This window comes from Carassius auratus, chromosome 25 (assembly GCF_003368295.1).
Source record: "Carassius auratus strain Wakin chromosome 25, ASM336829v1, whole genome shotgun sequence".
In the NCBI taxonomy this organism is placed as follows: domain Eukaryota; kingdom Metazoa; phylum Chordata; class Actinopteri; order Cypriniformes; family Cyprinidae; genus Carassius; species Carassius auratus.
In genome coordinates, this window is record NC_039267.1 from 2308370 (window position 1) to 2330624 (window position 22255).

The 22255-nt window shown below is 38.7% G+C and overlaps 1 protein-coding gene across 2 annotated transcripts in view; it reads right to left on the bottom strand.

The window, feature by feature from the left end:
• Nucleotides 1–19174, bottom strand: part of LOC113042979 (neuronal cell adhesion molecule) — a 78799-nt gene extending 59625 nt beyond the window's left edge. Inside the window, exon 1 of one of the 2 annotated variants that reach the window (XM_026202021.1) lies at nucleotides 18982–19174. The gene's annotated coding sequence lies outside the window, so the exon portion shown is untranslated. The remainder of the gene's footprint in view (nucleotides 1–18981) is intronic. The other variant, XM_026202032.1, reaches the window with a different exon arrangement.
• Between the last annotated feature and the right edge of the window lie 3081 nt (nucleotides 19175–22255).

Genomic DNA, 22255 nt, shown 5'->3' on the forward strand with positions numbered 1-22255 from the left:
CATTTAAGAATTTCATTTAATTCTTTTTATTTGTTTATCTTTTATTGAATTCCATTTATTTAAATACATTTATTTATTTTTTACAATATTTCATTATTTCATCTGTTCTTTGTTAAATAAAATCACTTGTTAATTGACAAGACCTTACTTTTTTTGTGATTTCATATAATAGTGTTGCAGAAAAATAATCACTTAACATCTTCATTTAAGAAGGGTGATCAGGGGGAAAAACAGGAAGTAAATTAACTTAGTCGAGAGACACATTATTAGAACCCGGTGCTCCACCCATCAAGGAATAGGGTAGGGGGCGCTACATATTTATGGGGGCTCGTCCGGGATTTCTTACTTCCTGTCATCAGCTGACCCTAAAAAAACAAGAACTGAATTGAGTGTTAAGTTTATTTTAGTGAATTGACCATCACTAATCAGAGCTCCAAGCATGGCTTTTACACAAGACCCAATTTTGCTGGCTGAATTTTCCAAATGGTGTAAGGAAAAGGACATTGAGGAGAATCATGGCATACTGTTAATAGGAGTGCCTGCTCAGACTGATGTGATGTTTATAGAAGAGAAACTGCAGACTGTAAAAGCTTTTGGCAGAGTTCGTGTGAGAGACTCAAGATCAGGACCAAGTTCTAGTACTATTTTGGTGCTCTGTGAATGCCGAGAAGTCATTGATCCAACTCGAGTTCCACCAGAATTAATGCCTGCTCCAGGAGAAGAAGCATGGAAGGTATTAGTGGCTTCAGCTGAGGGTCCCGTTTCAGAATTCTCAAAGAAACTGTCCATGTTCTTAAGTGAAGAGGGAAAATCTATGTCTGATTTGCAAGCTCTATTCACTCAGTCGGGCCCTAAAACTAGTTCTCCTGAATCTATCATACGTGCCGTGGGTGAATTATTGGAGAAAACCGCTAAACCATCGACTGATGCTAGTGCTTATCGCCGATTGCGTACCTTTTCCGGTACTGTTCCCACTCCCACAGGAGAGGAAAGTTTGGAAAACTGGATGGAACAAGCCAGGTTGATGACTGTAGAGTGTGAATGTTCTGAAAGAGAAAAAAGAAGAAGAATAATGGAATGTTTAAAAGGACCAGCATTGGATATTGTTTAGGCTGTCAGATTTTCAAGTCCTGATGCTAGTGCATTGCAGTATCTGGATGCTTTGGAGAATACGTTTGGGACATTTGAATCTGGAGAGGATCTTTACTTTGCTTTCCGTCTTCTTCGACAATCATCAGGAGAGGCATTGTCCGATTTTCTGAGACGATTAGAGAAATCTTTAACTAAAGTGGTCCAAAGAGGAGGATTGGCACCACAGTTGATGGACCGCGTGAGGATTGAACAATTGATCCGTGGAGCTGTGGAAGCAGACCTTATGCTGCTGCAGCTGAGACTCAGGGAAAGGAAAGAACAACCACCTAATTTCTTAGCATTACTGAATGAAATTAAGGAAGCAGAGGAGAATGAAGCTACCCGTCATAAGATCAGAACCTCAGTAAAGCCGATTCATCTGAAGACTGATGACAAATTTAGCTCTTCTGTGGTGGAACAATTACGTGAAGAAATACAGGAGTTAAGGTCCAGAGTGGAAGGCGATTCTGAGAAGAAACCCGTTGCATCATTGAGAGTGGAGTCTAGAGACCAACATGTTAAGAAAAGGGTTGACGTTCAGGAAGAGTCTGAGGTGCAACTGTTAAAAAAGCAGGTTCAGAAGTTACAAGACCAACTCTCAGTGATGAATGTGAGCTCTACTACACAGTCACCACAGGACGTATCGAATCCGAAGCCAGTCCAGTTTAGAAATCAGGCAAGATCCTTAAAGAATCGAGAAGATTTTTTCTGCTACCGCTGCGGAGAGGATGGGCACATTGCGACCAAATGCAAAGCTCCAGAAAATACCACGCTAGTGATACAAAAACTGGTGCGCTCTCTCCGGCAAGCTAAATCTGATAAAAGTCGATCTACTGGAAACACTGTTTGTGCCAATAGTTTTAATTGTTCATTTGATCAGACTGAAATGACCAGCAATGAAGCAAACACTCTCCCCAGAGGACTAGTGGGTCCTGTTTCTAACATTCCTGTGAAGGTGAATGGATGCCCATGCACAGCCCTTCTTGATAGTGGATCGCAAGTCACTATTGTCTTCGAACAATGGTATTCCAAATACTTATCCCCAGTTCCTATTCAACCACTTACTGGATTGTCTATTTGGGGACTTAGTGAATCGAGTTATCCTTATAAGGGCTACATAGTAGTAGATGTCTCCTTTCCTGCTATACTCACTGGTGAAGCAGAGACCGTTTCCATCTTGGCATTGGTTTGCCCAGAACCGCCAGGAACTCAGCAGGTTCCAGTTATCATTGGAACGAATGCAAACTTCTTCCAGCGACTGACTGCACTCAATCCAGCCTCTAGTGTGTCAAATAATGCTTACTCCTTGAGAATCCAATCAGAATTGTTTAAACTACCTGAGGCCCAGATCAAAGGGAAAGTGGAGGTCACAGAATCAGATGAGGGACAAATATTGTGGACTGGACCAGGAGGGTTAACCATACCATCAAGAGGTGAGCGGTATGCAGTGTGCAAGGTAGAAATGGAGAAACAACTGAGGAAAGACATTTTTCTTCTTGAAGCATCCAAGGATAGCCACCTTCCAGCTGGAATTCTGGTTCCACCTACTGTTCTTCATTCTTCTGACATGAATGTAGATAGTTTCAAACTACTGGTGTGCAATGACACCTCCCAAGATATTACCATACCCATGGGAACGGTGATAGCCAAAGTATTTCCCACTGACACTGTCATAGTAGCGCAAGGAGTTCAGACTGGGGCCAAAAGATTAGACCCAAAAATCTTTAAGTTTGGTGACTCGCCAGTTCCAGCCAATTGGAAAGCAAGGTTAAGAGAGAAGCTGTCGGAGCGAGGAATGGTGTTTTCTGTGACTGAATGGGATGTAGGGAGAGCTAAAGACGTAAAACATACCATACGACTAAATGATTGTAGACCCTTTCGCGAGCGATCGAGAAGAATTGCACCAGCGGACATCGATGATGTTAGGCGGCATTTGAAAGATCTACTGGCAGCCGGGATTATAACTGAATCCAGAAGTCCGTATGCTTCCCCAATAGTCATTGCCCGGAAAAAGAATGGAGCCATCCGAATGTGTATTGATTATCGGACATTAAATGCTAGAACCATCCCTGACCAATACACAACCCCTAGGATAGAGGACGCTTTAGATTGTTTGTCAGGGAGTAAGTGGTTTTCTGTCTTAGACTTACGCAGTGGATATTACCAGATTGAGATGGCTGAGGAGGACAAAGAAAAGACTGCGTTCATCTGTCCTCTGGGCTTCTACCAATTTGAACGTATGCCACAGGGTGTGACTGGGGCTCCAGCCACTTTTCAACGCCTAATGGAAAAGGCTGTTGGAGACATGAATCTCCTCCAAGTTATCGTGTACTTGGATGATATTATTGTCTTTGGACGGACGTTAGAAGAACATGAAGAGAGGCTGTTGAAAGTGCTGGATAGACTACAAGAGTATGGTCTAAAAGTGTCCATTGACAAGTGTCAATTCTGTCAGCCGAAAGTCAATTATGTGGGGCACGTTGTATCTGCAGCAGGAGTATCTCCAGATCCTGAAAAGGTGAAGGCTGTCATTAACTGGAAAATGCCCATTGATTTGAAGTCTTTGAGATCTTTTCTCGGATTTTGCGGGTTTTACCGTAGATTTATCAAGAACTACTCTGCGATAGTAAGACCATTGACTGAGTTAACTAAAGGATATCCTCCTGTAAAGGGTCAACGCAAAATGACCCCAAACGGAAAATACTACCAAGAATCTGAGCCATTTGGTGAAAGGTGGGATAAGGCTTGCACAGATGCTTTCCATCACATTATTCATTGCCTCACACATGCTCCAGTACTTGCCTATGCAGATCCCATTAAGCCGTACATATTACATGTGGATGCAAGTTTGAGTGGACTGGGAGCTGTGCTGAACCAAGAATACCCAGAAGGGTTAAGGCCAGTTGCATATGCAAGCCGAAAATTGAGTACAGCTGAACAGCATTACCCGATACACCAGTTGGAGTTTCTAGCATTAAAATGGGCAATAGTTGACAAATTTCATGATTATTTGTACGGCGCAAAATTCACGGTTAAGACTGATAACAATCCCTTGACTTACGTGCTAACAAGTGCTAAACTTAATGCCACGGGTCATAGGTGGTTGGCTGCCCTAGCTACTTACGATTTTGATCTCCAGTACAAACCGGGTCGACACAACATAGATGCTGACATCTTGTCAAGATATCCTATGTCCACAGATGTGCCAACTGAATGGATTGACATCCCAAGGTCAGGTGTGAAGGCTATCTGTCAGCTCGCAGATACTACATCTGATGAAGAATCTTGCAGAAGGCTAGTAGATCAGTTAGGGATTCCTTCAGAAGGTATTCCTCATGCATATGTCTGCCCTATACAGTTGGAACTGGAGCATAAGACGCAGTTGTCCAATTTAGACTTGCAAATTGCTCAAGAGCAGGATTCCATCATTGGACCGGTGAGACAGGAAGTCAAAAAAGGGAAAGTGCTCACAGCTGCTAAGAACTCAACGCTTCCTGAATCTCTGTTGAGACAACAAGGAGACAAATTAACGATTCGCCACAATCTATTGTATAGAGTCATTAAGAGCCCCTGCGGAAAGGAGATTCAACAGTTAGTTCTCCCGAAAGAATACAGATTTCAAGTATTGCATTCTCTTCATGATGAGTCTGGCCATCTTGGAATTGAGAAGACCACAGAGCTGTGTAGAAATCGTTTCTATTGGCCACGTATGAATACAGAAGTGGAGCAGTACGTAAAAAATTGTGGACGATGCATTGCAAGGAAAACATTACCCCAAAGATCTGCTTACCTGAATCATATCACCAGTAGTGGACCAATGGACCTAATTTGCATTGACTTCCTTTCCATTGAACCAGACTCTAAAGGGATTTGCAATGTTCTGGTTATGACTGATCATTTCACTCGCTATGCCCAAGCGTATCCAGCAAAAGACCAAAAAGCAATAACTGTAGCTAAAATTTTAGTTGAGAAGTTTTTTGTGCATTATGGTCTGCCTGCCCGCATTCATTCCGACCAAGGTCGTGATTTTGAGAGCAAGCTTATCAAAGAGTTGCTGGGAATCTTGGGAATTCGTAAGTCCAGAACATCCCCTTACCATCCTCAGGGAGACCCACAGCCTGAGCGGTTTAACCGCACTCTTCTTTCTATGCTGGGAACGCTAGATCCGGCCAAGAAAAGCAAATGGAGTCAGAGTATTAGCCAATTAGTACACGTATATAACTGTACTAAAAATGAAACAACTGGGTACTCCCCGTATTATCTGCTGTTTGGGAGAGAGGCTCGGCTTCCTGTGGACATACAATTTGGGACTTCATCGGAAGGTGAAAGTGGTCTGAAACATCACCAGTATGTTGAAGGTGTGAAAAAAGATTTACAACATGCATACCAGCTAGCAGTGGAAAATTCTCTGAAGACACAGCAGAGAAATAAAAGGCTCTATGATCGTAGAGTAAAACATCAAATTCTGGAGAAGGGAGATCGAGTACTTATCAAGAATCTTGCATTAACTGGGAAGCATAAGTTAGTGGATCGCTGGAATTCCCTCCCTTATATTGTTCAGGAGAAATTGCCAAACTTGCCGGTTTACAGACTGAAACCAGAAGCGGGTACTGGAGGTATAAGAACATTACACAGGGATCATTTGCTACCTATAGGAGAAAGTGTGAGAGTAAACTTACCTAATCCAAGAAGTGAAGTTCCGGCACAACGGGTAACAAGGTCCAAAGCTGAACAAAAAACCCAGAACACCAGATGAAAGACAAAGACATGAGAGGGAAAGATATTGAGTCTGAAGTAATAGTGTCTGACAGTGAAAATAGCATGGATGAATATTATCCAGGTCAACAAAAGCCATCATTTGACAGAATGCTCATTTCTTCATTGGCATCGGATAAAAACACTGTAACATACAGAGCTACTCAAAGCCCTACTCATTTGGAAATGACAGAAGAACATACAGAGCATGAAGAGGGGAGTACTGCTTTAACAGCTTCTGAATGTATTGGAGGTCTAGGGATTTGTGGGTGGAGGCAATCCGTTCAGAAGTACCTCAAGAGTAGAGGAAAGTGAGAGAAGAGAACCCCGTCCCAGGAGAGAAGTGAAACCTGTGAAGAAACTAAGTTATGATGAACTGGGGAAATCCACAGATAGGCCCTTAACACTAGCATATAGGGTATGGTGGTAACTGTCCAAAGTCCTTCCAGACAAAGTTCATGTAGCACAGTATGGTGTCATCCCTTAGCTAAGTGTAGTTTATGTGCTAGTTGGTGTACTGACTACAAACCCAAAAGCTCTATTGAATATGTAGGGGACAGAGAAACTCATGGGGACATGAGAACATTAGGAGGGGGGAGAGTGTAGCCCAGCTAGGGTTTTTATTATCTCCTAAATGTTTAATTTTTAATATGTAAATGTTTCTGACTTTTCAAGGGTTAAACATAAACAGTATGTGGATATTTATGTGTGCTGCAATTTCATTTGAATTAATGTTATGTAGATTACAGTCAAGTTTATGTGAGGTGTACATGTCTCAACATGTGGGTTTGATCAGCATGTATGTTTTTTTATTTGTGATTGGACATTAGTCTACTTGCTCCCGCCTATGTGTGGGTATTGATCATTTCGATTGGGAGAGAGGCGAGCGAGAGATCGAGGCAGACCGGAAAGAGATGTCGCATTTTGTCTCTGGTGATTTCGAGAGAAAATATACCCAAATAACTGCTGACTAAGTGGTCAAAGAGTATATTTAGTATCCAGAAAGTGTTAAAGAACGTTTCTGTAATTTGTTTGATTTGTTATACTTTGACTAAGAGTTTAAACGGACTTATGTTACTGCTGCTATGTGCACTGTAATCTCTTTTTTTCTTTTTTTACGTCGAGTAAAATCTACTCGCTGCATCTGAGTTCATAAATCGTTCCGAGGAAGACGAGTACATTACGAGGAACCAGATAGCGTTCTAAATCCCCTCGTGGTTTAGAATTCCTCTGGCATCGCGGGATTCCTAATCATTCAGCGGACAGCTGGTGAGACTGCAGACGCATACGGAGTGTCCAACGTGATCGGTAGATCGGCGTGTCGAAACGGGAAGACTCAGGTACATTTGTTTGTTTATTTAGCTCTTTGGAGCGAAGAGGCCATTTGTTGGTTTTCACGGCCACACCGTTCTCAAGCAACGACACAGGCCTGCAACAGGTTGGGTTTTTTAAAGCTGTGAGTGTGGGCCCACAATACATATTTTTCATTTAATTTGCTCTTTGATTTTCTCTGATTGTATTTTCCATTTGATTTTGAGATTGTATTATAGATCCAAAGGGGACTATATTACTGTTTTTTTTTCAGATACAAAATTTGAATATTGATGAGTATTATATTGGGATTTCTGATCTAAGAGGATAAAAGGTGATTTTGGTGTGAAAGGAAATACAAAACAGGCATTTAAGAATTTCATTTAATTCTTTTTATTTGTTTATCTTTTATTTGAATTCCATTTATTTAAATACATTTATTTATTTTTTACAATATTTCATTATTTCATCTGTTCTTTGTTAATAAAATCACTTGTTAATTGACAAGACCTTACTTTTTTTGTGATTTCATATAATAGTGTTGCAGAAAAATAATCACTTAACATCTTCATTTAAGAAGGGTGATCAGGGGGAAAACAGGAAGTAAATTAACTTAGTCGAGAGACACATTATTAGAACCCGGTGCTCCACCCATCAAGGAATAGGGTAGGGGGCGCTACATAAATATTTGTATTTTTATTAGGCGGCCTATTATAATTCGCCAAACTGCCCAACTATTTCACTTCAGCGCCGCATTTCAAACACACACACACAGTGTGCACACGCAAAAGAGGGTTAGAGCTTTTCACTGAAGAAATTATAACGCTTTGACTCGGATAACTCGTTAAATCCATGAAATGAAAGAGATAGAAAACGAGGAGTTGGTGTCCCACACATTAAATGGCTTCTACACAACAACACGCTCTTCTCATACATGAGAGATTATTTCTTTCTTTTCTTTAATTACAAATAAAGAAAAATAATAACAAGAGTGAACTTATCATCCATAGTGGTTCTCACGTGGTCCTTCTCTTAAAGACTGATCACTTATAACACACACTATGTGGTGATGTAGAAGGACTATGTGAGAACCAGTATGAATGATAAGTTCGATGTGCCGCCTCGTTATTATTTTCATGCACTCCGCACTATAATGTGATGCATGCAAAATACAGAGTTTTGGCCGTGTCAATGTCTCCATCCACAAACAGATGTACATCGTCATTCATCGTACATCAATTCAACTTTACTACAAATATATCAACTTACCTGTTTTGAATACTTTATATTTGACATGTTCATTTATGTCTAATATTAGTTTTTAAACTGTTGGACTTTAAATTAAATCTACTATTGATTTTCACCGTTGTCTGATTTTGCAGAAGATTTAGACTGATAACTTCCGTGCACAGATGCAGCATATGTGACGGTGATATGACAGTTGCGTCTGACTATATATGAACTAGCTTTTATTAATGCAGTATTTTTATAGTTAACATTAGTTTATCAGTATGTTTGAAAGTATATTTTTTTGATTATTGGTGATTCCATAGGCTGTCTCTCACACACCTGCACGGTTTAAAACACCCAATAGTTCTGCTATGACAAGAACAAAGAGTCTCTCTCTTGCTCCACACATGCACGATAATATTGTGTATCATGGATCTCACGGGCTAACCATATGACGAACTAAAAATAACCATATCGCCCAACACTATGGATTTGCTTGGTTTGGACACATGCATGTTCAATGAGAACAAGCAGAAATCACTGGCGATGCTGTTCACGGCTTGTTCTCATTCCTAAAGTCACACACTGCATTTATTTATTGAGCGTGAAATGAAAGTGTTTGGGTATAAAAATCAATTTGCCAAAGCAGTTGGTGATTCTGTGATTTGTCACACATTACATAAGACTCATAGAGATGTATATGTTTGCCACGCAAAAAGTTTACACCGTCTGCAAAGGTGTATTTTGGCTAGAATAGCTATTGCCCATTTGTAAGTGGCTTTGGATAAGTGTCTGCAAAATGACTAAATGTAAACGTAGTTCATACTTTCCCTCAATTTTAACCAATCAATCACAGTGGATCATTGGCACTCCTAATTTAGATTGTATGAGTGTCAATGGTCCATTTGAGAGATAGGTGGCAGTAATCCACTTATAAATCGGTGATACGCCATAAAGCAAGAAGAAGAAGAAGACGCCTCATGTGCCTGCTGCCGAGAATGCACTCAGTAGAATCCTAACCGTTCAGTTTGGACATTGCATGAATTGTTGCATTGTTTTTTGCCTCTACAAATCATTGTTTCCACACAAGCCACAGGGTTTAATTTGTTTCTGTTTGTGTATGTTTTTTTAAATATTTTTTATTGTATCTTTTAGCCGTTATACCTATCTACTTCCATTATAAGACTGATAGACTTCAACGGTCTACAACTTCAATCCACTACATCTTGGATGCCCTGGCAGATAAACATTTTTAAATCATTTTTGGGTGAACTGTCCCTTTAAATTTCATATTGTTTGTAATTATTTTTTGTGGTCTTGTCTGGTTTTCAATAAGATTGGAAACATATTATGTGTATCTTAATTGGGTAAGTGTTAATCGTTGTTCTGGTTTCAAAATAATCACAAAATGTTATACTTCATATCAAATATTTTGAGTATATTTTTTTAATATTAAAATAAATAATTCTAGACTTTAATATACATATTTTATATAATACTTTATGTATAAATGATTATTAATACATATATGAACAGAAATAACTTTAAACTTTAAATAACTTTCATATAAATACTTTGTAATATATAATATTGTAATATTTATATATGAAATGTTAATATCAATAAATGTATACTTTTTAAATATTGTATAGAATAATTGTATATTTTAATATCAATATTATATAATAACTCATATAAATAATATACCTTTGTTTCAAAGTATCAAATACATGAAAACAGTGGTGACATTATTTGTTGTTTATCGCATGTTTTGTGTATTTCCAGCAGCTCCAGTGTGTTTCAGACGTGTGGGAAACGCCACATCCATCACTGAATGGTCTCCACAGACTCGATCCCTGCACACCCTCGGGATGGGCGCAGGCTGTTTGTTTTGTGCGTGTGCTGGATTTATCACTCCCTCGCAGGACTTTAGATGGATCGTAATCCCAGCAGGACTGACTGCGGGCGCTGCACGGCTAATTGGATTTTTTTCTACCATGGAGAATCCAATCACAGTCGGGCCCGTTCAATTTTACTAACCCGCACTTTTAACCAGCCCAGATAAACTCTGGAGTGAGTTTACCTCCTACTGCACTGGATGTTTTCACTCCCATGGCACACAAATCAAATAAGTGGAAATGAAAGCGTGTGAGCATCTGTTAGGTGTGTCGGAAACACAGAGCCGGTGCATTTAATAAAGACAGCAGCTTACGTTACAGGTGAACAAAACCAGCATCTCTAGTTACCCTGAGAGGGGTGTGTGAGACCTCAGCCTTTCACAGACAAACTGGATCTATAGTATCCAGATCCGCCTTCCTCTGGACCCCTATGGAGATTCCCAGGAGAACAGATTAGAGCCGGAAAACAGAGCTGAAGGGAATCCCTCGACACTAATGAGAAACCTACAATTAATACACAAGCACTGGTGAAAATACTTAAAATGTCTGTACAGTCAGAATATAAGAGGATGGTGCAGGACTCTGATCACAAACCCTCTAGCAACCACCCACACACCCTAGCAACCGCACAGCACTGTGATAAAACCACCAGTAAAAACACACGAGAATCATATGGAAGTAAAGTTTGCACGAACGGTGCTCACATCTTCAGAAAATGTACATACAATAAATAAATAATAAATAAAAATCTTTAGCAATATGTCTATACAAAAATGCATATCACAATTTTTTTTTTTAAATAGAAAACTCAGAACAAAAATATCAAATCAAATTTTCTTCAGAAAAGAAAAAAACTAAAACTTAAGTTGTTAAAAATACATATTAAAAATCCTTCAGCTATAAATATTTTTTATTAAATAGATAATTTATATTTTTTTATATATCAAAAAATTTATTCAGGAAAATGGAAAATGTCTTTCAGATATATATATATATATATATATATATATATATATATATATATATATATATATATATATATATATATATATATATATATATATATATATATAATTCATTTATTTTTTTGAAAATTGTATGCATATTTTAACTGAATAGATTTATATTTTTATTTCACGATGTAAATCCCATTTCATAAAGTAAAAAAAAAAAAAAAAAATCCAATTACCTTAAGACATCACCTTTAATTCGTCCTCCAGTGATTCTGAAAAGGTTTACCCAAGACGTGTTTAAACTCAGGGTAACAGACAGACGGCCAAAACCCAGCAAAGAGTGAGAGCTAAATGGTAGGCTTTAGGCGTTCAGAGCAGAGGATCATGGTCCTAATCTCACTGTGTCCGTGGGATTGTTCATTTCTCCAGCTGTCTTTAACTCTCTGCTTATCTGAACTCGTCTGAGATCACATCTGTAAGCATACGGAGCAACAGACTCTCAAAATAAAGAATCTGAGTGACAGATGAAAAGAAAAAGCTGATAATGTGCTCTGTGCAGTAAATCTGATCTACTGTATGTGCTCACGCTAACACAGCTGTTCACAAAAGACGCTCCGCTTCATTTCATCTGATCTGAGCAGAACAACTGCATTTACACACCAGGAAGAAAACTAAATAACAAAAACATCTTCTAAGAATGTTTAGCTGTCATTCCCACTAGGTTATGAAAGTGTTACTGACATCTCAGAGATTCAGTTTGCATCTCAGCTAGTTATAAATCCATAAAAGTTCTGGTTCGATCACTCTTTAAAACATGCTAAAGACAGGTCAGACCAGACGTGTGCGATATTACAGCACAAAATACATACACTCAACAAAATGGTGTAGAACTGCTCAAGTTTTACAAATAATAACAAAGAAACAGCAAATAAATGCATTATATTAAAGTGAAATTTTGAGTCTTTCCAGTAAAATAGTCTATTCTCTGATAAGCTCTAATAATAAATAATTGTTTACAGTGTGATTCCAGATCAACATGCAGATTTAGCGTCATTATGACCGATTATAATTATTACGGGTAATTATATTCTAATCTTTTACCTCAAGACTTTACTTCACACTAGCAAACAACCGCTTTATGTTCTGTGCGTCTCTGACAAACATTAACAGACGGTTAAGAGAGTGAAAGAGTCAGAGCTGGAGGTGTTTCTCTTCATGTCATACTGATGAATTACAGCAGCACAGCAGAGAATAAACACACACACACACACACACAAGGGCTGTCTGAACTGAGGAAAATAAAGGTTCTTCTTAAAGACCCCTGATGTTTTCTAATGTGCTATAAACCAAGACACTGACCTGAAGAACCTCTAATGAAACACTATGAACATCATCTAGGAATCAACAAGAATCATATTGTAAATACAGAATATTCAGCCAAAACTGGATTACTAACAACTAACAAATGTTCATTGCTTTAGTTGTGTTTATCATTTGAAAAATATGCTGTATAAATAATGAGATTCAGATTAATCTCTAAAGGCTCCACAGGTGAATTTTAGCTAGCTTGTATTTTTAGCTTGTTTTGCATTATGTTTTTTCTGAAATGTTCCGTTTAAAAACACACAAGGCCTTATATGAAAAAATCTGCACTAATTTGCAAGCATTTCAGGAAAATAAAACTAAAAGTAGGATAAAACCAGATTCAAAATTCTTGTTTGATTTTCGTGACATTTGTACAGAAGGGATTTTGGATTTCTCTTTTTATCACTCCATAAATCAGAAAATACTGTGAACAGACAGAAACAAATTAATATGCTTAATAAAATGTTGTATAAATCAACAAACAAACAAACCCCTCAGTAAAATCCTTCAGAAGTTTTGGTGTTTGTCAGTGCTGCTGAAGTGGAGAAACAAACTTTTAAAGATATGGAAAGAAATTGAAATCTACAGATGTAAATAGATAAAGTGCAATAAAACAGAGTCTTAAATGTGTATTTTAGATGTTTTCTTTCCACTTCTTAAAGAAGACATGATATGGAAGCAGTGCAATTAAGCAGTGCTCTGGCAGAAGTGACTTCTCCAAGCTAAAGCACCGAGCGCAGATCAAGGCTCGTCCAGGACTGATCTGAGAGCTGTGCGGTCGGGTTCTTCAGTGTGAATGTGAATGTGTCACAGATGACACACTGAATTAGGCTCCTGCAGAACAGCACTAATACCTATTGTCCTCACGCCTGCTCTGATTGGCCCGTTCGAACCCCTGGAGTCACATGACCTCCTAGCTCTCTCCTGATTGATGTGTGGAGGGTTTTTTATTTGATTCAGTTTTAATGTGCTGATTTTAATGGGTTTTTGACCTCAATCTCTCATAAGCGTTTCCAAGCCCAGACGAAGATTAGAGGAGGGAGATTATGATTTAGCCAGCAATGGAACAACACAACAAGACCTGCATTGTTACCCGCCGACATCATGTATTTTATAGCTTAATACTGTAAACTTTGAGCAAAAGTGTCCTCAGAGCAGCTGGTGTTGGCCTCATTAGGAGGTTCCCAGGATTGTGAAGAAAGGCTGATTGGTCTCAGCGCAGGAGAGAAAGCAGGAGAGAGCGAGCTGTCAGCCGCTCTGGATTAAAACCCCTCGCTGTTCACGTGTGAAGGCACACAGCGGTAAACACGAGGTGTTTTCTTCCCGCTGCGTTTCGCTCCATCTGTAATCTGAGATCTTCCCTATAGAGTCCATCTGTCCATCTGCACTACAGCTCAATAACACAAACAGCAAGAGCCTGGACCGACCCTAAACACTGCATCAATGACTATTCTGCTTACTCTAAATTATTCATTATGAATCTAGGACATGTTCAGTTTGGTCAGACATCTACTAGGGGTTCTGTTGAATATGTATTTATTTGCTTGGTTATCGTTAAGAGAAGATCTTATGCAGCACTGAAAATAATTTAGTGTTGGATTCAATTTTCACTCAGAAATTGCTAGTAAATTTCACAAATAAAGGAAGTAAAAAAGTTGTTGTTGTTGTAAAATATACTCCAATAGTGTTATTTGCAACTTAACAAAACAAAACAAATGTTCAATGCCTTATTTCTTCATTCAATGAATTTAGCGTGTACTAATGCCAGTACACACTTATACATACTTAAAATGTAGGTTTAAAATTTAGATAAAGCCATTTCAAGTCAAAACTTAAAATAAAGTAAGCAATATGTTTACAGCTATAAATAAAACAGTATTATTACAGTAGGCTACATTTTACAGGAATATGGGTTTACTGTTTCAGTCTTTCCACTTCAAAATGTCACATTTAATGAAATGTATTATATTACTTATTAATTTATTTATTTTGGAATTAATTTATAAAGTTACTAGCCATTTCTGAGTATTTTTTATGTTTTTGTGTGTATTTATTCATCTCATTAATTTTACTTGGTGATATGGATTTCTTTATGTATGAACTTCTTTGGAAATGTGCATGAAGAATAAATAGTTGTTGTTTTTCAGACAGATCGAGGCTGTTTGACTCATGGAGAACAGTCTGTAGATGAAACGCTGCATGAAGCTGCACTGCTGTGTTTGCTGAGCCATTAAACCACACAAGTGGGCCGAGTGTGTGTGTGTGTGTGTGTGTGTGTCTCGGGCCTCTCAAGATTATGCAAATGTGAGGAGGATTTGGCGAGGCTGAACTGAGCATGTCTGTGTGTTGTTGTGAATTCTCACACTGCAGATATATTCTGATCATGATCTGCTCATGTTCTCCAGTCACAGTCTGTTTAAACACTAAACCTTCATCAGCACAGAACACAAACACAATCACTTTTATACTAGTGCACTCGTTCTGCCTCACTGGTACACTTCACAGCTCAAATATCAAATACATTTGGACATTTAATTGTAAATTGATTAATATTTTTTATTTTTTTATTAATGTTTCATTAAGTTTTTAGAGTATAAACTGGGGCTTTGTTCAAGAAATGAGCTAGATGTGTTATAAATGTGAGAAACAGTTCTGCTGGAGAATGACTGACGGTACAGGACTGATGCTCATGTTTGCAGGCGATGGGTCAGACGTGGTCTGGACACTGAAGCATCCGTCACACAGAGGTCACACGGAGTGCAGCGGTGCATGCTGGGAAAGAGGACATTCCTGAGCCCCGTCTCCCAAACCCTCCTACTGAAGATAAAGAGGAGAACAACGAGACGCAGCAAACAGACCGTCTTTGTCCCGCGCTTCCCCCCGTCCTGAGATCTCTCTCTCTCTCACACACACACACACACACACACACACACTCGAGTCCTGTCTCTGTGTGTGTCCTCTGTAGCTGATAGGAGCACAACATCACAGCGTCCGTCTGATTAACCTCAAACACACACACACACACACACACACACAGGACAGTAATACTCCATCCTGATTGGTCACTCAGCTCTGATAACTGATCGTCTCACTGTTAGTGTCACGGTTCAGATAATCAAACCCTTCACACTTACATCATTAGCTCATGTCCATCTATTGGTTTATTGGTGAAGTGTGTGTGTAATAAGATCGAATGTCCAGTCAGTTGGTCAGATTTCACTGATTATGCTCATAACCTGATATAAAAACTGATCAGATCTCACATCACATGATCTAATGGACACAGATTATCTGCACGAGTGCAAATGCAATATTATACAACAGTTCGATAAACAAGCATTAATAAAGTTCCATTTCTCACACTATATTGTCTGATTGTGCTCTATTTGACAAACAAGATAACAGTGTGTTACTGAATGACTCCATGGTTTTGAACGAATCAATGATTCAGTCATCGGCTCATACAGACAATGGGTGGTGCGTAAGGAATCAAACACGTCTCTAATACACAGTCTGAGAGAACAACAAGAGCACAGAGTAGGACCGAATTCACCAGAACACAAGTAATACCTTCTTATTCAAAACGAGTATTTTGCATGAATCATGATTCAGTGATTCACTCATAAACAGAGGCACTTGATTCTTGAACAGGAACGGTCTCGTAGCAACTAACACTCCTGCTGTAATATTAATATGCATTAATATGCTTTCAAAGATGCCCGAAAGAGGTTTTATAATCAGATGCAGAACAGATGCAGTTATTGAGAAGCAGCCTGAATCAGACGCAGAAGAGAAGTAATGTGAACATGATGATCATGGATGCAGAGAATATGAACTCTCATCTGTATTAAAGCTCATTAATGATGAAAACAGAGATGAACCGCTGAGACGCTGAACTAATGATGCACCAGAACACAAACACATCACGCAGTGAACTATCAGACACGACTGAGTCTGAGCTCATCATCCAGAAACCATTCTACCAGCAGAGACGCTTTCAACTGATCACAGCGACAGAAGAGACATTTATCATGTTACAGATGATTTATATTTACTTCTTCTGAACTCTGTGTTCATATGTGAATCATGAAAAATAAAATATATCAGTTTGCACAGAAATATTGAGCAGCACAACTGTGTTCAACACTGATAATAATCAGAAATGTTTCTTGAGCAGTAAATGATCATATTATTCTGATTTCTGAAGATCATGTGACACTGAAGACTGGAGGAATGATGCTGAAAATACAGCGGAGCATCACAGAAATACATTACACTTTAACACAGATTCACACAGAAAACAGATGATTTACTCTAGAATATTATTTCACAATTTGTACAGTTTTTACTGTATTTTTCAATCAAATAAATGCATCCCTGGTGATCAGAACAGAATCTTTATGACACTGCTACTGTATGTACAGTATATATTCTGAAGCTCATAGAAGGCTGAATATATTCATGTGTGTGTGTGTGTGTGTGTGTGTGTGTGTGTGTGTGTGTCAGCTCAGTTCAGCTCAGTTCCTATCTGTGTAGAATCTGTGAGGATATTTTTAGACATGAAAAACCAAACCCATGCAGGAGAAGGAGAGATCTGCTCCAAACACTTGAAGTGGTTTCTAGAGCAGGATTTGGTGACAAAAGTAGGCCAAGCGGAGCTCACAAATCACCTCGCTGATGAAAATATGAATATGACACACAGAGAGAGGAATCAGTGATGACATCAGGACTCTGCGTGTGTGTGTGTGTGTGTGTGTGAGTTATTGTCATCTTCAGCGTCAGAATACCCAGCATGCCTCAGCAGCCCACGGCTGGAATAAACAGCATTCACGTCCTACGACACGCTTCTTTCCCACGACGCTTCGCTCATCTCACACACACACACACACGTGTCTGCGTACTGCGGCCCATCTGCTGCTGACGGAAGAAGATTCTCTCAAACACAGACTGGTTCTGTCCCAGATACTCTCCGTCTGACCGGAGACATGACGGTTGAGCTGCTATTGTCAGCACACAATAGAGATCGCGCTCATCAGCAGTCCATTAATTAGGAGATGTGACCCACTCATGGAATCTGTGTGTGAGAGTGTGTGAGAGTGAGAGAGAGAGTGTATGTGAGAGTGACAGAGTGTGTGTGTGAGAGAGAGAGTGTGTGTGAGAGAGAGTGTGTGTGAGTGTGTGTGTGTGTGTGAGTGAGTGAGAGAGAGAGTGTGTGTGTGTGTGTGTGTGTCTAAACATGAACATGACACCCTCCACATTTGAAAATGTCCTTATAAAAAAAATAAAAAAAAAACTGTAAATATATATAAAACATTTGAATTTTACGATCTAAATTAAGGTAATAAAGAATGAAGAACAATTTAGTATAGTACATTAAATAAATAAAGAAAACTTAATATATATCACAAAATGTATTTTTAAATGACTATTATTAAAGTAGTTATTAAATAATTATGAAAAACATTAGACAACTATTTTTATTATTTTTATTATAATATATAAGATTCTACAATACATCTTTTATAAAAATTATTTCATATAATTAATCAAAAATAAACCTATTTTCACTAGATTTTTTTTCTTTATTTTTTACTATAAATAAACCCTTTATTATATTATAAACCCTTTATATCTCTCTGTCTTATATTATATTATATATATATATATATATATATATATATATATATATATATATATATATATATATATATAGATAGATAGATAGATAGATAGATAGATAGATAGATAGATAGATAGATAGATAGATAAAAAGTGAATAAACAAAATCATTGCACTAACTCGGGCACTAACTGAAATAACACTGTTGGTTTTTACATTAAATCTGGAGAAAAAATGAGGCCATAAATGAAAATAATCCCATAACACCTGACTCAAAGCGCGCGCGCGCGTGCCCGCGCTGCACCTGCTCGCGTCACCTGAACACATCACAACTACTACAGCATCATCACCACATTACACAACACAACTCAACACAACATCATCATCACATTACACACCTCAAAACAACACTGGGTATTACAGTCAGATATTATATTTCATAACATTCTGTCCCCGTCCGACTCAATCCGATTAATAAACGAGACGAACTCACATTAATAAGAGAAAATAAGAGCGAAATATCACCTGAAACCACCACATCTGAGAACATTAGCTTATAAATGATCATATCTCAGATAATGTAGCTCATAATCATGTGAGGAGCGAGACATGAGCGATTCTGACACACACATGTTCAGTCCCGCGGTCCCGCGCGCGTTAAACTCCGGGAGAACACTGCGATTAAAGCCAGTGTGTGATCACAAACAGCAGCCACTGACCTGATAAACCCGCTCTGCTCTGCTCTGCTCCGGGCTGCGGTTCCGGTACCGTGGCTGTCTCTGTCTCCGACTGCGGGACTCTCCGGTGATCTCGGGTGCGCGCCGCCGCGGGGACGCGCAGGGCTCAGCTGAACTGGGACCAGCAGCACACACACACACACACACACACACACACAGGGAAGCGGATTCAGTGTGGAATATAAAGAGGAGGGAATGATACAGATTCCACTACATCAACACTCATGTCTGCAGATCTCGGCACATACATATAATGACGACACAATCCACATGGAACCCAATGTATCCAATGTATCAACATAATGAGAATGTTACCTTTGAATCTTCTCTGAAACAAGTAACAGTTTGAAAGGTTAGATGAGCTAAACCTTTTAGATTAAAATCATTCCATGAATGATGTACAAATAACATATTTGTACTTTAACATTATTAAAGACCGGATAACAACGAGAAATGTTCTATTAATGTTATTTTACGCATTTTTGATCCTAACTGAGAATGCACTGCCATTACGTTCTGAACATAGTTTTACCCTCAATAATACAGATGATTTATTGTGTGTATATGTTCAGTGAGGATGTGATCTTCATCTGAGGACAGTGATCCTCATCAGTGATGATGTAAAACTCCAGTTTCAGTGTCACTGGACATTTCCCGTCTGAGATCAGAGCACCCTAAACACCATCAGACACAGATGAAGGACTGATGTCACTGCGACAGATGAATGAAGAGAACAGATGAGAGAAGCAGAAATCAGCTGAGCGCATGAGTCTACATCAACAAAGCCCTTGCAGGATTTATACAAACAGAAGATAAAGCTTTATCTTTACTGCTGCCCTTCAGAAGCTATGAAACACAAGATAAAGTCATAATTTACACTGATGACCATTCAGTTCAAAGGTTCACTAACCCAAAAGGAAAAGAAATATCAGCATAAGTTTTCTTCCATATTAGAATCCCCACTGAAGAAGAAGAAAAAAAAAGTGTCATACATCCAGGTAGAAAAAGAAGAAGAAAACTATATATATATATATATATATATATATATATATATATATATATATATATATATATATATATATATATATATATATATATATATATAGGGTAATGATTCACGTCTATATTTAAACTTTAGCTGAGGAAAAATAAATAACTTCCACGTTGTTTGATTGGATAAATGAAGAAACAATCTTTTTATCACTCCATGAATCAGAAAATGCTCTCAACAGACAGAAACAAATACATTAGGACTGGGTTTTTAGGAGTAAAATGTTGTATAAATCTGTGTGAATATAATAGAAGCTTTCAGAATAATGAGAGGAATAAAACACTGGTATTGCATGTAGTTTCTTGACTTAAAACAAATAACTGAACACTTCTATTTGATTATTCAGCAGATGTAGGTCTTATGGCAACACCACTTCCTCTTTCCATTAGCTACAGACTGATACATACAGATAAACCAGAGCGAAGTGAGTGTGAGACACAAAACAGGCCTCCAGATGTTACCAGATATCATTACAGACATTAGAGCAAGATTCCCAAATCTTCCAGCTTTCCCAGCATGATCTCCATGTCTGTAGCTGTCAGCAGAGGCAGACTGTAGTGGAGGATTGCTTTACTCAAAATAATGTTTTTCTTTGGAAAACTTGACTTCATTCCAAAGCATAACGTCATACTGCACTACATTTCATAATTAAAAGTTGTTGTTAGTTTTACCTTCAGCACTTTAAAACAGTAAAGTGACATACAGCCAAGTATACGTGCTCTGCATTTAACTCATCCAAAGTGCACACACACATACAGCAGTGCACATACACACACACACACACACACACACACATACAGCAGTGCACATACACACACACACACACATACATACACACACACACATACAGCAGTGCACATACACACACACACACACTTACACACACACACATACAGCAGTGCACATACACACACACACACCCAGAGCAGTGGGCATCATTTCTGCTGAGGCGTCAAGGGAAATGTTGGATGTTTCGGTGTCTTGCTCAAGGGCTCCTCAGTCGTGGTATTACCGGCTCGAGACTCAAACCCACAACCCTAGAGCTAGGAGTCAAACTCTCTAACCACATGGCCACGACTTCCCCGTAGTAGTACAGAATGTGTTCAGATAGAGGAAAGAGCTGCTAGATTAACCCAGGGATCTCCAACCCTGCTCCTGGAGAGCTATCATCCTGCAGACTTCAGTTCCTGCCCTGCTCCCACACACCTGTCTGCAGGTATCAAGTCTGAACACACTGATCAGCTGGTGCAGGTGTGTGTGACTGGGGTTGGAGCTTAAATCTGTAGGACAGTAGCTCTACAGGAGCAGGGTTTAGACCCCTGGAGTAACCTGAACTAGTTCATAATCAAAACTTTAAAAGTTAGAACTACAGCAGAAAGTGAGTGCTTCGTAATTGAGCTTTGCAACATTAACATGAGTTACCAATGTTACCTCCTTGCGTTGTATTAATGTCTCTTTATTTGTTACAGTGTGCTTATCATACCCAAAGTTGGGGAAAGGGACAAGTAGAAGGTTGCGTGACATACATTGTGCACTATAGTAATAGACACAATAGTTCAGGGGCAAGCTCCACCCGCTGTATATTTTGCCTTTTGATAATTGGTGTAGGGCAAGTAGTGCATCAAGGATGCAAGAACTCTTCTCCTTTTCATGGTTTTTCTTTTTGCAGGTTAGTGGTTGGGTCAGTAGGTAGCTTGGTTTTTCTTTTTGGTTATTTCTTTGATTTGGAACCTGCCCGCTTCCCTTCTCCAATTCTCTTCCAGTTACCCATCTTGTGTTTACACTTACACTTGTCCCAAATGACTTAAAATTAAGGAAAACATAAGGTGATCCTTCTTAAAGACGCAAACAGACACAGGAAGTGCTCATAATACCACATTTAAGGCATTGTTCAAATAAGCTCAAGCTAGAAATGGAAGGTGTAAGGATTTTTATTTTTATTTACATTTTCTTTTTTTTCTTTTTAATTTAGAATGAAGTCAAGTAGTGTCAAAAGAGATGAGTTTTCAGCTGTCGCTTGAAAATTGTCAGGGATTTATCATTCCGAATAGAGTTGAGAAAATCGTTCCACCAGCCAGGAATGGTGAAGGAGAATGTTCTGGAAAGTGATTTTGGGCCTCTCTGCGATGGTACCTCCTGCCAGAGGAGCATTGCAGTAGTCCAGCCTAGAAATGTCAAGGGCCTGGACAAGAAGTAGTGCAGTTA